This window comes from Schistocerca nitens, chromosome 4, assembly GCF_023898315.1.
Source record: "Schistocerca nitens isolate TAMUIC-IGC-003100 chromosome 4, iqSchNite1.1, whole genome shotgun sequence".
Lineage (NCBI taxonomy): Eukaryota > Metazoa > Arthropoda > Insecta > Orthoptera > Acrididae > Schistocerca > Schistocerca nitens.
In genome coordinates, this window is record NC_064617.1 from 138,115,493 (window position 1) to 138,130,045 (window position 14,553).

At 40.0% G+C, this 14,553-nt stretch overlaps 1 protein-coding gene across 1 annotated transcript in view; it reads right to left on the bottom strand.

Moving 5' to 3' along the window:
* Window positions 1-14,553, bottom strand: part of LOC126253077 (origin recognition complex subunit 2) — a 124,077-nt gene that overhangs the window by 20,623 nt on the left and 88,901 nt on the right. The window lies entirely within an intron of this gene.

Below are 14,553 nucleotides of genomic sequence, written 5' to 3' on the forward strand. Positions count from 1 at the left end.
GCCTTAAAACCCTTTCAGGTTACTGCACCTAGGCTTGGCATTATTTACTATACAGTGCACAGGAACTCGCCTTGAGCCACACTTTATTTAATTTTATCTTCCATGAAACAAGAGCTAATGGAGGAATGGACCACTCATATGATTATTCCCATATTAAAACCTGAGAAGGATGCTAGAATTATTGCATCTTATAGGCCTCTGTGCCTTGCCTTCATATGTATGGAACACTCATGAAGACCCATTAAAAACTGTCCAGAATATTGGTTGGAATGCAATGAAATGCAATTGAAGTCTCAGTCTGGCTTTTTCAAGTGTCACGGATAGTTCCGCAATTTATCTACCATTTCTTCAGATGTATTTTGTTGACTCCAAAGAAAAAAAGTAATTGATTGTATTTTTCCTCCATATCTTATCGAAAAACAGCAACGTTCAAATACCAACACTGCATGAGAAATTGGGACAAACTAGGTTACCAGATTACTGGAATCTCAACATATCTACAAAAGAGAATGGTTTACATACAAATGAAAAACAAATAACTGGACCTACGTTACTACCACAAGAAGCATTTTAACTCACTGTTCCATACATTGCATAGTGGGATTTAAATGAATCCCCTTCAATTTATTTGCTCCGCTCTTCAATATACTGATGATGATATTTTGTACACATCTGGTCCCACAGCTGAATGTGTTGTTAATATCTTATCAGTTAAAAATGTGGATGAACAGTTGTTAAAAATGGGCTAGCAAGTCACCAGAAAAGAGTTTTGTGATTATATTCACAAAGTGACCAGACACACAAATATTAGTCGTTCACTGACTAGAGCATGATATGCAGCAAATCCTAACAACATAAACCGGATATGCTACAATACAACTGTTTTTGAATCTGCCTCAGTGCAGTGAGATCAACACCAACAATCTGAACAGATTCGTCCCGATGGATACAAGCTAGTAGCACACTGGTGTAGAACTAATAAGAAGGAAATGGGAGTGGCTATTTATGTAAAAGTTCCAGGCCCTTCAGGTTAATGAACATTGTGATGAACAGATTTTTGAATGTGCACCACAGTAGTAGGTCAGGGAACACAAGCTTGTATGAAGTGCATTCAAGTTACAACACCTCAGAGCTCTCCCCCCCCCCCCCCCTCAGGTCTGGAAACAGATACAAACATGTTGTGTGCACTTATTGTAAATGTGTGACAGAAATGGCAGCACTGTACGGCACACAAAACTCTAGCGGAGTGGTGAGAATGAAGCCTGTTACTTAAAATGATGAACTTTTCATTACAAGAACAGCATTTAATCATTTGTTTCCTCAATTTGCACGGCATGACACCGAGAGAAGTTCATTGCCATTTGAGTACGGCATGTGGTGATTGTATCATGGATGTATCTAATGTGTGTTCATGGGTGCAACAGTTCAAAACAGGTAGAACATCACATGACAACCACCCAAGACAATCTCCACCTCGCACCAGTTGGTCTGACAAAATTACTGGGCAAGTGGTGAAAGTTGTTTTGGAGGATTGCCAAATGAGTGTAGAACACATTGCACAAGTTGATATTTCTATGGGAGCTGTGCATACAGTTCTGCATGAAAGCCTGAAAATGTGAAAAGTGTCCTCCAGGTGGGTGCCATGAAGCTGACAGAGGACCAGAAGGCTGTGCACATAGCATGTAGCTGAGCAATGCTGACACATGATGATGGGTTGAATGAGACTTCCTTTCCACTGACTGTGACAATGGACGAGACATAGATACAACAAAGTGCCTGTCATCTCAATGGAAGTACAGACTCATTGTCACCATAAAATTTCAGGTAAGTGGCTTTGCTGAAAATCTGATGTCAGCCATCTTCTGGGTTAGTGATCGCATAATCCTTACTCATCACATACCCAAGGGCACTATGGTCACAGGCGCATCCTACAAGATCTAATGAAGACCAAGTTCCTTCCAGCACCGTGTGAAAAACACCTGGCAAAGGCTCTTTCAACAAGACAATGCACCAGCACTTCAGGTAAATGCAATGCTGCAGTTTCCTTATGACAATAACTTTTGAGGTGATTAATGATCCCTACTTATCTGGTCTGGCTTGGCTATTTCCAACAATGAAAGTTTCTCTCCATGGTCGCACATTCACTAGCTGTGCCATTATTTCATCACCAATTTTTCAGTTGTCAAATCAGGCTCCTAAAGAAGTGTTTGCAGTAGCCACAGAATTATGACATCAACATTGTGGGGAAAAAAAGTGCACAGCTGCAGGGAGATTACATCTAGAAGTGACAAGTTTTACAGTTTTTGTGTGATAATTTCGAGGAAAAAAAATTGCAGGTTTTATAACTTTAATCCACCTTTTAGAATCGTCAGTGTACAGACCACTGGCAAGATATATCTTAACCCTAAATTTATCCATGTTATGTGGAAATGTTCGAGCTCTATGACTATAATGTAAATTTATGAAATAATTTCTGCTGCTTTAGTAACCTTAACTAATGTTTAATTAGCATGATGCATTTCAGCAGCATGCTGTGAGATCAGTTGCATTACTGTGACACACACATTAAATTTATTTATGCATTTATTTATTTATTTATGCATTTATTTTACCTGGCAAGATTAGGGCCTTCAGGCCCTCTCTTACACCTAACCAGGCATACTCAGATTCAACAAATTTCAGTTTCTACAGAACATTAAGGACATATTACATGTTATACAGTATTAATGTTAAGAAAAAAAATAGAGATTATAAACGTAGTACAATGATAATTATAACAATCATAAATTAATTATAACAATCAAGAATAATAATAATAGTAATAATAATAATAATAATAATAATGACTATGTATATGAAAGTAAACATATTTTTCTTTTATGAATGTCAGTCCTATTGCTAGTTGGGAATTTTCTCGTTATATTCTTGCAGCTTGTGAGTTATTCTCATCAAGCAGAGACATAAGACGATAGAATGGGGTGAAAGAGATATAGAAGAGGTAGATAGGTTAGAGGAAGAGAAATAGAATGGTAAAATTCGAAGCTATGGTGGAGAGGAGAAAGAAAGAGAGGGGCCCAACAATGGTGGCTATACCGTCCCTAATATGTAAGTCTTGAGTTCCCTCTTGAATGTTGAGTGGTTCCGGATAAGACGCAGATCACAGGGGAGCGCGTTCCACAGTCGTATGGCTGAGATGGAGAATGACATGGAGAAAGATTTTGTGTTATGTAAAGGTACAGCCAAGATGCTAGACGTATCCGATCTGGTATTGCGGTTGTGGAATGATGATAGGTGTTTAATGTGAGAAGATAAGTATTGAGGGCACCAGTGGCTAAGAAATCGATGAAGTAAGCACATCGTGTGGAGATCGCGTGCCTTATGTGGGCGTATCCAACCTAGCTGGGAGTATGAAGGACTGATATGATCATACAACCGTATATTGCATACGTATCTAACGCAAGCGTTCATCACTAGCTCGAGGCGTCTCGAATTTTCACTATTTGTGCCGTGTTGAACTACATCACAGTAGTAAAGATTAGGCAAGACTAGTGTTTGGACTAATTTTTGTTTAACATGGGTTGGAAATATTTTTCTAAATTTCTGAATTGCATGTAGGGAGGAGAGCGATTTCCGGCAAGCTGTAACTGTTTGTTCTTCCCAGTTTAGGTGTTCATCCAAGATTATTCCAAGGTCTTTTACTGTTTTTTGGTATGGTAGTTGGGTACCATTGAGGTGTATTTGAGGGACTGTTTCGTGAAAGTGCCGACTGATTAACTTTGGATGAGATATAAGTATGACCTGGGATTTCTTGGGGTTTAGTTTCAGACCTAGGTTCTGTGCCCATCGAGAAACAGAGCAAAGATCCGCGTTCATACTCGCTACTGCGTCAGCAATGTTCTTGGGGCTTGCACTTATGTACAGTTGGATGTCGTCGGCATATAGATGGTAGTTGCAGGAGTGAATCACTGAAGAAATATCATTAATGTACAGTGAGAAGAGTAATGGACCAAGGACGGAGCCTTGGGGAACTCCAGAGCGCACGTTTTTCCATGATGACTTTTCCGACCCACAAATGACTTGTTGACTTCTGTTTTTGAGGTAGCTGTCGAACCAGTGTATTGCGCTGTTTGAGAAATTCAGCTGCTTCATTTTAATTAGTAATATATCAAAGTCAACTGTATCAAAAGCCTTGCTAAAGTCAAGCAGTGTTAGGATGGTAGCTTCACGTCTGTCCATAGCATGTTTAATGTCATCAGTTACTTTGATTAGTGCAGTTGCTGTACTATGGTGCTTTCGAAAGCCTGACTGATATTTGTCATGGATGTTATGAGTTTTGAGGTAATCCGTCAGCTGTTCATGGACGATGTATTCTAGGGCTTTAGATATTGCAGGTAGTATGCTGATCGGCCTGTAGTCACCTGGCGACTTAGGGTTGTCAGTCTTGGGTATAGGTTGAACTAAACTTTGCTTCCACTCAGTAGGATATGTACTACTGACAAGAGACAGGTTGAAGATGTCTGTGATAACTGGGGTAATAGTGTCTACGACGTTCTTGATCATGCCAATGCTCACTCCATCATTTCCTACTGCCTCGGAAGAGATTCTCGTAATTGCCTTGTGTACTGTGCCGGTAGTGACATGTTTTAGGAAAAACTTGTCTCTCGAGAGATTGATATCTTGGGACTGGTAATTTGTCGCTGCGTTGCAGTTTACAGCTGTTGAGAAGAAATCGTTTAATTCTTCTGCAGACACTTGATAAACAGCGTCAGATCTTCGCTTCCCTATACCGAAACTGCGCAGCTTTTTCCACAGTGCAGCAGGTTTAGATATGCCGCATACGACAGAGCGGGCATGTCTGATTTTGGCATTCCTCACGCTCTGCTTGGTTCTATTTCGGAGTTTCCTATAAGCTTCGTACGCCTCGGGAGTTGGGTTACGCTTGAAGGCCCTATGTGCAGCATCACGTTTATTCATTAACTGGCGTAATGCAGTGGTGAGCCACGGAGCGGGAGCTCTCTTTACCTTGACAGTGCGTTGAGGAGCATGTTTATCATACAGTGCAATGATTTTGCGACATAATTCCCGAATTTTTCCGTCTAAAGTCGGTTCATTGCTTATATCATACCAAGGGATGTCTGAGCAATCCTTTTGAAGAGCGTCATGGTTAACATTTTTTAGGTTTCTGTAGGTTACCAGGTGAGATTTTTCTTTGGTAGTATGCACTGAGTAATTTAAGAATATCACGTCATGAGCAGAGAGTCCTGGAGCGGATGTCTGATTGGCACGAATTATTTTATCTGGTCGCTTTGTTGCCATTATATCTATGAGTGTATGGCTGTGTGGCGTGTGATGAGTTGGGTCCAGCAGTGTTAAACTCATATCATTGGAGTGGAACAGTCTCCTTAGTTTTTCTGCAGAGGGAGATTTTAACTGTAAGTCGATGTTTGTGTCGCCCATAATGATTATGTGTTCATACAGTGTCACGAGCGAGGACAGGGCAGACTGAAAGGAGGACATAGCACCGACGTTTGGAGGTTTATAGATTACTCCAATTAGCAGTTTCTGATTTGATGTATTTATTTCGAAAAACAAGAACTCTGCTTCTCCTTCGCACTTTGCATCCGATGTGCATAGTATAGTAAGTCTCAGATCAGAGCGAACATAGGCACCCACACCACCCCCGCGTCGTGTTTCACGATCTGCCCTTAGGAGAGTGTAACCAGTGATTCGGATAGCGTCGGAAGAGATGTTTGGTTTCAACCAAGTTTCAGAGACGAGGATAATATGGAACAGCGATTGGCAGAACAGGTTACAGAACTCGTCGAAGTGAGCCGTTAGCGACTGAGCGTTCGCGTGGGCCACAAAGAGCCCGCCGCCGGAACCGGTCCGTCCCATTGTGGCCGCCTGTAGGACCGAGCGCGCTCCGTCTACCTGCTGGCCGGAAGAGGGACAAAAGCTGGATTTCGCGGGGGAAGACATATTTACAGGTGTGTCCAAGGTCGTGACTGACTCAAGCGTCTGTGGGCTAAAGGTGAAAGACAAGCTGGAGGTATCGGAGAAGGGAGCGAAAAGAAAGATGGAAAGTGGCAGTGGTGCTTACGAAAAAGATAATAGTAGTAGTGGTGGTAGCGACGAGGATGAAAATAACAGATATAGAAAGGCGGTTTTAGGGAGATTCCTGTTAAAGGTGAATGTTAATTCCCGTTTGACTGACAATATGAATATACATGAGCACTTATGATACACAAATAAAGAAGCAATATCTATGTGAAACAATTGACTGATTTTAAATAGAGTACTTATGGTACTTATAGAATTAACGAAGCAATATTTACGTAAAAAAAATGAAAATAAAGAATACTAATTAACTTATATTAGACAGAGTACAATATGAGACTTTGTGTCTCGCGAGATTTCGCTCAGTCTTTCAGTTCGGACATGTTCGTCACCGTTTTCCTCCCTCCTTCCATCTTGACTACGATCCTGCCATCCTGGGTCCATACATTTTGAAGGCCGAACTGTGTGATCGCAGTGTTCAAAATTTTTAGTCTTTCGCGCGTCAGATCTTCCCTCAGGGTAACCCCACTCTTGGCGAGTTTTCTTTTCTGAGCAAACACTTCAGCTCTTTTCCGATATGACACAAATTTAATTATTATGGGCCTGGGTTTTATGACACCTGGTATCCTGCGCCCAACACGGTGGCTTCTGTCAATATCGGTCACGTCGATTCGCACGCCAAGTTTTTCACGCACGAGGCTAATGACCAGGTCGTCGGTGTTTTCGCGATCGTTTTCAGCTACCCCGAACAAGCGCAAGCTGTTCCTTCGCTGATACTGCTCAAGTTCATCGGTGGCCGCAGACAGTTTGGCTTCTAGGTCGGCGGCTTTTTTCTCTTGTGCGGCCAGGGACTTTTTGAGAGACTGGATTTCGGTGCTGTTGCGCCCGACAGACTCTTGCAGTTTGTCCATGACCGCGGCCGTCACAGAATCCGTGATGGATTGCACGATTACGTCTAGCGTGTCTTTGCTGTGCAGCGCCGCACTCACCTGGGACCGGACGAGCTCCCCGATGTCGGGAAGCGAGGCCTCACCTGCCGCCGGAGACCGGGCGCCCGCGCCGCCTGCGCCCCTGTAGCCTCGCCCCCTTAAGCTACGTGAATCAGCTTCCACTCCCCCTCCCCCAAAAAAATCTTCTGACTGATATGATGTGGCCCTCCATGAATTCCTCCCTTGTGCCAAACTCTTTATCTCAGAGCAGCACACTATGTTCTCAATTATTTGTTGATTGTATTCTAATCTCTGATGGCTCCTACAGTTTTCACCCTTTACAGCTCTCTCTAGTGCTGTTGAAATTATTCACTTATGTCTTAACACATGTACTGTCATCCTGTCCCTTCTTCTTATTAGTGTTTTCTATGTGTTCCATTCATTGCCTACTCAGCAGAGAACATTCTTGTTCGTTATCTTATCAGTCCATGCAGTTTTCAGCATCTTTGTATAGTGTCACACCTCAAACACATCAATTCTCTTCTTTCTTTTCTGTTTTTGTCATCCCACATTCCACAATTGACAACCATTCAATGCTGCACATTTCCTCCTCAAATTAAAGCCCATGTTTGATATTGCCTGCAATAGTCTGCTTTTTTACATCCTCCTTACATCATCCACCACTTGCTATTTTGCTTCCAAGGTAGAGGACTTCCTGTACTTTCTCTACTTCATGGTCACTAATTTCGATGTTAAGTTTAATGTCGTTAATATCATTTCTGCTACTCCTCATTATTTTTGTCTTTCTTTGGTTCACTCTCGGTACATGTTCTGTACTCATTAGACTGTTCATTCCATTCAAGAGATCCTGTAGGTCTTTACTATCACAGAGGATAGCAATATCATCACTGAATCTTATCATCTTATCACTGATATCCTTTCACCCGAAGTTTTAATTCCATTCATGAATCTTCCTTTCTCTCCATCACTGCTTCTTTTATGTATAGATTGAATAATAGGGTTGAAAGATTGCACCCCGATCTTATAACTTTTTCAATTCGAGCACTTCGTTCTTGGCAGACAGAAACAGTGTTAAGCATGTTATGCAGACTTAACTGGAGAATCACTCGCTAGGCTGTGGAGATTTCATACTCAATTTTGTATCAGTTAGTACTGAGTGAGACCACCTAGAGATGTTGATGCCCAGCTTTGGATTATTTTCTACAGTAAAATTCCTTGCAAATATTGCAGCAAATAATGCAACAGCTACTGATGACTTGTTTCCACACCCAACCACTTGCTGTGATTTAACTGTGTGTTATATGGCCATGATGGTCAAATTTTAGCAATAAATATATTTATCAGTTGTGCTGCAAAACAATAAACAGTGTCTTAAACACAGTGTTTGGATAGAAATTACTAGAAGAAGACTGGGGAGAAATTTATAAAGCGGATGGTATTAATGGAAAACTTAGCTCTTTCTTAAACATATCCACACAGAGCCTTGTTTTCTCAAAAAGAAACTACAAAGCTGGAGATAAGCAAACCAACTGTAATTCAAGACCTGTATCACTCATTAGAATCTTTTCAAAAGTGTTTGAGAAAGTGGCTTATGATAGACTGCCAACTGATTTGAGTGGGCAGTACTTGTTAACTGATTCTCAGTTTGGCTTTCGCGAAAGATTCTCCACAAAGAAACCAACAACACCACCTCACAAATGAAGTCCTTGCAGAGCGAAGCAAGAAAAATTATCTTGTTGATATATTCTGTGACCTTGCCAAGGTTTTTGATTGCATAGATCACAAATCTCTCTACATGGCAAACTAAAGTGTTGTCTGACTCCATAATTGAGTGGTCAGCATGGCTGACTATCATATGACGGACCCAGGTTCGATTCCTGGTACTGCTAGGGATTTTTCCTTGGTGTGAGAACTGGTACAGAGTGCTCTAGCTGAGGAGCTCTTCAACTGACTAGCAGCAGTTCCACAGTAAAGAAAGCTGACATTGACTGCGACAGCGATGCACTCACCACATACCCCTCCCTATTGCATTGAATGACACCACTGACAAAGGATGACACAGAAGTTTACCTTTTGACCTTTAAACTGACGTGTTACCGCATTAATGGCATCCCGCTTGTACGGATGAAATCTTACAGTCTTACGATGTGTTCTCACCAGAAGAAGACATTAATGGCCATACACTAAATGAAACACACTGTGTTAAATTTCTTGGGTACGGCTGAAAAAAGTTAAAATGGAGCTAACACATAGATAACCTAACTCAAAAGCTCAGCTCAGTGTGTTAGTCACTTAGAAAAATTTCTTATTGTGTTGACTTACAGGCAATTAGAGGTGGCTTATTTTGAATATTTTATACTCTGTTGTCTTATGGAATTATCTTCTGGGACAGCACATTTAATGTAAAAAAAAGTAAAATAACACTTATTGCTGCTGTTAATAAAAATCAGGTTTAGCTAAACTGTGTTTTAAACAGTCACCATACAAGACATAAAAATAATTTTTATGTAGACTTTGCTCCTCTTCCCAGACATCAAAATGGATTCATTTACTCTGGTGGGAAGATTTTCAACAAGCTTCCATCTAACACAACAATAAATTTGGAACCCCTACAAGTTCAAAATAAAATTCCTCATTAGCCTCTCTCTCTCTCTCTCTCTCTCTCTCTCTCTCTCTCTCTCTCTCTCTCTAAATTATCTGGCTATCTATATTCAACAATTGCAAATTTTTATTAGCTAAACTGCCAGCAGCAGTGTTTCTTACAAAACTGTATGACAAGTAAGATATAGGACTCAATATTTATAGATGTAAAAATATTTTCTTTGATGAAGTACTGAAAGTTTTCCTTGTTGGGACCTATGGAACACAATGAATGATTGAATGAATGAATGGTTTCTTTCTTAAAAAGATACCTGCAACATTGTGACTTAAAATGGGTCAAAAACTATTACTGTGCAAATGATAGAAACAGTGGCCATCATCTTCAATCACAGCATCTTGTGGTAAGACGAATGAGTTTTATTTAATGCAGGGGAAAAGCTACAAACAAGACTCAAAGATGCACTGCAAGTAATACAGCAAAACTCATTAGCAAGTCATAAGAAAATGGAAAGGCAGCATGGGAAATTATTATGCATTAAATGAATGAACTCAATAAGGCAAATGATGCACAACTCAACAAAAATTGAATGTTTACACGCTGCAAAAGGACTGAGCAATGAAGAGCCATATGTCGATTTAGGAAACTACCCCTGCATTTGCCTCCACAATTTAGGCAAGGTTGAACAATTATTTGAATACCGCTTCCCCCATATCCGAGTTCAGCACTGTAACTCACCGTTTCACAACTTGGTAGAGGTGTAGCTTCCGAACAGCCTAGGCCTATGCCCAAGGGCTGTAAGGTTGGAAACATTACTGAGAACATCAGCAATACACCAGTACATATTATAATGCAGCTCTACAGTACAGACAAATGAACGCCAATGAGTTAGGGAGAGTTTATTATTGTTTCTGTGTGGGAATTCAATTTTATTTTATAAGAATATAAAAATAAAAGTTTCAAAATTTTCAGGTGGATATGTGGAAAATACTAACAAGGAGAATTCGCAGGATGATAGGACATGTCTTAAGATTTTACCCGGTAACAAAAGGCAATGAAGAGTCATCTTGTCTTGTTGTACCTGTCACGCAGAATCCTATCTTTTCAGTTCTACAGGCAGGTGAAATGAACCAAAAATGGTATCAAGGTATATAACATGGCTGTATGTGTCACTGATATACATTACAATTCATTTCACAACTCAAGTTTTCATAAGTCGAAAATGTCAGGGGCATCTTTCTCACAGTAGAGACCAAAATTATAACAATAGCTATTACCTCCACACAAAGGCCAACATTTATGTCAAGATCTAATGGGTTTCGTTTTTAAAATTGCTCCAGATAATTACAACCATAAAACATGTCCATCACTTTACTAGCTGAAAGATTTGCATAAAAAAATTCTCAAAACTGATAGTTTTTGTCCATGTTGTTGTCATTGTGGTCTTCAGTCCAGAGACTGATTTGATGCAGCTCTCCACGCTACTCTATCCTGTGCAAGCTGCTTCATCTCCCAGTACCTACTGCAGCCAACATCCTTCTGAATCTGCTTAGTGTATTCATCTCTTGGTCTCCCTCTATGATTTTTACCCTCCACGCTGCCCTCCAATACTAAATTGGTGATCCCTTGATGCCTCAGAACTTGTCCTACCAACAGATCCCTTCTTCTAGTCCAGTTGTGCCACAAACTTCTCTTCTCCCCAATTCTATTCAATACCTCATCATTAGTTATGCGATTTACCCATCTAATCTTCAGCATTCTTCTGGAGCACCACATTTCGAAAGCTTCTATTCTCTTCCTGTACAAACTATTTATAGTCCATGTTTTACTTCCATACATGGCTACACTCCATACAAATACTTTCAGAAACAACTTCCTGACACTTAAATCAATACTCGATGTTAACAAATTTCTCTTCTTCAGAAACGCTTTCCTTACCATTGCCAGTCTACATTTTATATTCTCTCTACTTTGACCATCATCAGTTATTTTGCTCCCCAAATAGCAAAACTCCTTTACTACTTTAAGTGTCTCATTTCCTAATCTAATCCCCTCAGCATCACCCGAGTTAACTCGACTACATTCCATTATTCTCGTTTTGCTTTTGTTGATGTTCATCTTATACTCTCCTTTCAAGACACTGTCCATTCCGTTCAACTGCTCTTCCAAGTCCTTTGCTGTCTCTGACAGAATTACAATGTCATCGGCGAACCTCAAAGTTTTTATTTCTTCTCCATGGATTTTAATACTGACTCCGAATTTTTCTTTTGTTTCCTTTACTGCTTGCTCAACATACAGATTGAGTAACATCGAGGAAAGGCTACACCCCTGTCTCACTCCCTTCCCAACCACTGCTTCCCTTTCATGCCCCTCGACTCTAATAACTGCCATCTGATTTCTGAACAAATTGTAAATAGCCTTTCACTCCCTGTATTTTACCCCTGCCACCTTCAGAATTTGGAAGAGAGTACTCCAGTCAACTTTGTCAAAAGCTTTCTCTAAGTCTACAAATGCTAGAAATGTAGGTTTGCCTTTTCTTTATCTACCTTCTAAGATAAGCCGTAGGGTCAGTATTGCTTCATGTGTTCCAACATTTCTACGGAATCCAAACTGATCGTCCCCGAGGTCGGCTTCTACCAGTTTTACCATTCGTCTGTAAAGAATTCGTGTTAGTATTTTGCAGCTGTGACTTATTAAACTGATAGTTCGATAATTTTCACGTCTGGCAACATCTACTTTCTTTGGGATTGGAATTATTATATTCTTCTTGAAGTCTGAGGGTATTTCGCCTTTATCATACGTCTTGCTTACCAGATGGTAGAGTTGTGTCAGGACTGGCTCTCCCATGGTCATCAGTAGCTCTAATGGAATGTTGTCTACTCCTGGGGCCTTGTTTCGACTTACGTCTTTCAGTGCTCTGTCAAACTCTTCACGCACTATCACATCTCCCATTTTATCTTCATCTACATCCTCTTCCGTTTCCATAATATTGTCCTCAAATACATTGCCCTTGTATAGACCCTCTATATACTCCTTCCACCTTTCTGCTTTCCCTTCTTTGCTTAGAACTGGGTTTCCATCTGAGCTCTTGATATTCATACAAGTGGTTACCTTTTCTCCAAAGGTCTCTTAAATTTTCCTGTAGGCAGTATCTATCTTACCCCTAATGAGATAAGCCTCTACATCCTTACATTTGTCCTCTAGCCATCTCTGCTTAGCCATTTTGCACTTCCTGTCGATCTCATTTTTGAGACATTTGTATTCCCTTTTGCCTGTTTCGTTTACTGCATTTTTATATTTTCTCCTTTCATCAATTAAATTCAGTATCTCTTCTGTTACCCAAGGATTTCTACTAGCCCTTGTCTTTTTACCTACATAATCCTCTGCTGCCTTCACTCCTTCATCCCTCAAAGCTATCCATTCTTCTTCTACTGTATTTCTTTCCCCCATTCATATCAATTGTTCCCTTATGCTCTCCCTGAAACTCTGTACAACCTCTGGTTCTTTCAGTTTATCCAGGTCCCATCTCCTTAAATTTCCACCTTTTTGCAGTTTCTTCAGTTTTAATCTACAGTTCATAACCAATAGATTGTGGTCAGAGTCCACATCTGCCCCTGGAAATGTCTTACAATTTAAAACCTGGTTCCTAAATCTCTGTCTTACCATTATATAATCTATCTTAAACCTGTCAGTATCTCCAGGCTTCTTCCATGTTTTTGTCCATAGTGGTAACTGAATTTCTGATCTTTTACCTCTAACACTTTCATTGACATTCACTTCATTATTATCTACAAAAGGAAGTGTTTAAAGTTCAAGACATTTATTATGAGGTATAATATTGTTAACAGGCAGCACCATCAAAGTCATCTTTCTACCTATCTACTGAGGGAGAAATATGTGGTTTGTTTTTCCCCTCTTTTGCACACTTTATAGTTCCTTTCATAACACTATTTAACAACTTATAACTAAGAAACTCTTCAAAAATGTCCACTTGCTTATAACTTTGAAAACCATTCACAATATTTTCACCATTAGTCTGTGCCACACTATCTACATTGCCGAAACTATAATTAGGATATGTCTTAGCCATGCTGCCATTGATTCGTTCTTTTTCTTTCTGGACAGATGATTCTGCCATTGTAAGATAACTTCTTTTTCCTTGGCACTAGATGACAATTCTGTACAGTATCTTAGAATGTCATCTTCCAGCACTAATTACTTCAGCAATTGGGCATCCTTGCACTAACGAGCTTAGCAACTGTGCATCCTTAAAACAAGTACCACATTACCAGTGACTGAAGGATGTGGTGGCAATATAAAGCAAAAATTTGCAGAAAGTTTCCCTGAAAAACACGCATACCTCTTCTAAAAGTTCCATGATTTCTATAAGCAATTTCTACAGTAAAATGCAACTTCAGGTGCAATTTTTCTGGTATATTATGTACTTGAAATATGATGAGCAACTTTGGAACATAGAGCATGTTGTACACTTAAATAACTGGATTAGTAGGAACTGCTGTCAGAAAGCATATGGAAGCACACTGATTTCATAGCAAAGGCTGAGTGAAGAACTGATTTTAAAAATGCCCATAAATCACCTAACACCATCACAATGTACACACCTGTGACTGTCACACATGGTGATAACAATGGCCCATTCACAGTGCATTCATTTGGAGTTACAATCACACAAAATACAACAACATCGTCATCAGTGCCAGGGCACTTGCTCAGTGGTAAAATTCTAAAAGAAATTATTTACAGAAAGATAGAACAACTGGTAGATGTTGCTATGGGTTTCAGAAGACTGTAGAAATAAGCAAAACAATAATGATGACTTGCAAGAAGTTATCCACAAACGGTACAGAAACAAGACTGCAGTTCTAAGTGCCAAATAACATAAATTGGGGAAGAAATAATTTAGCATAAAGTGAGAGAGAGGTGTAG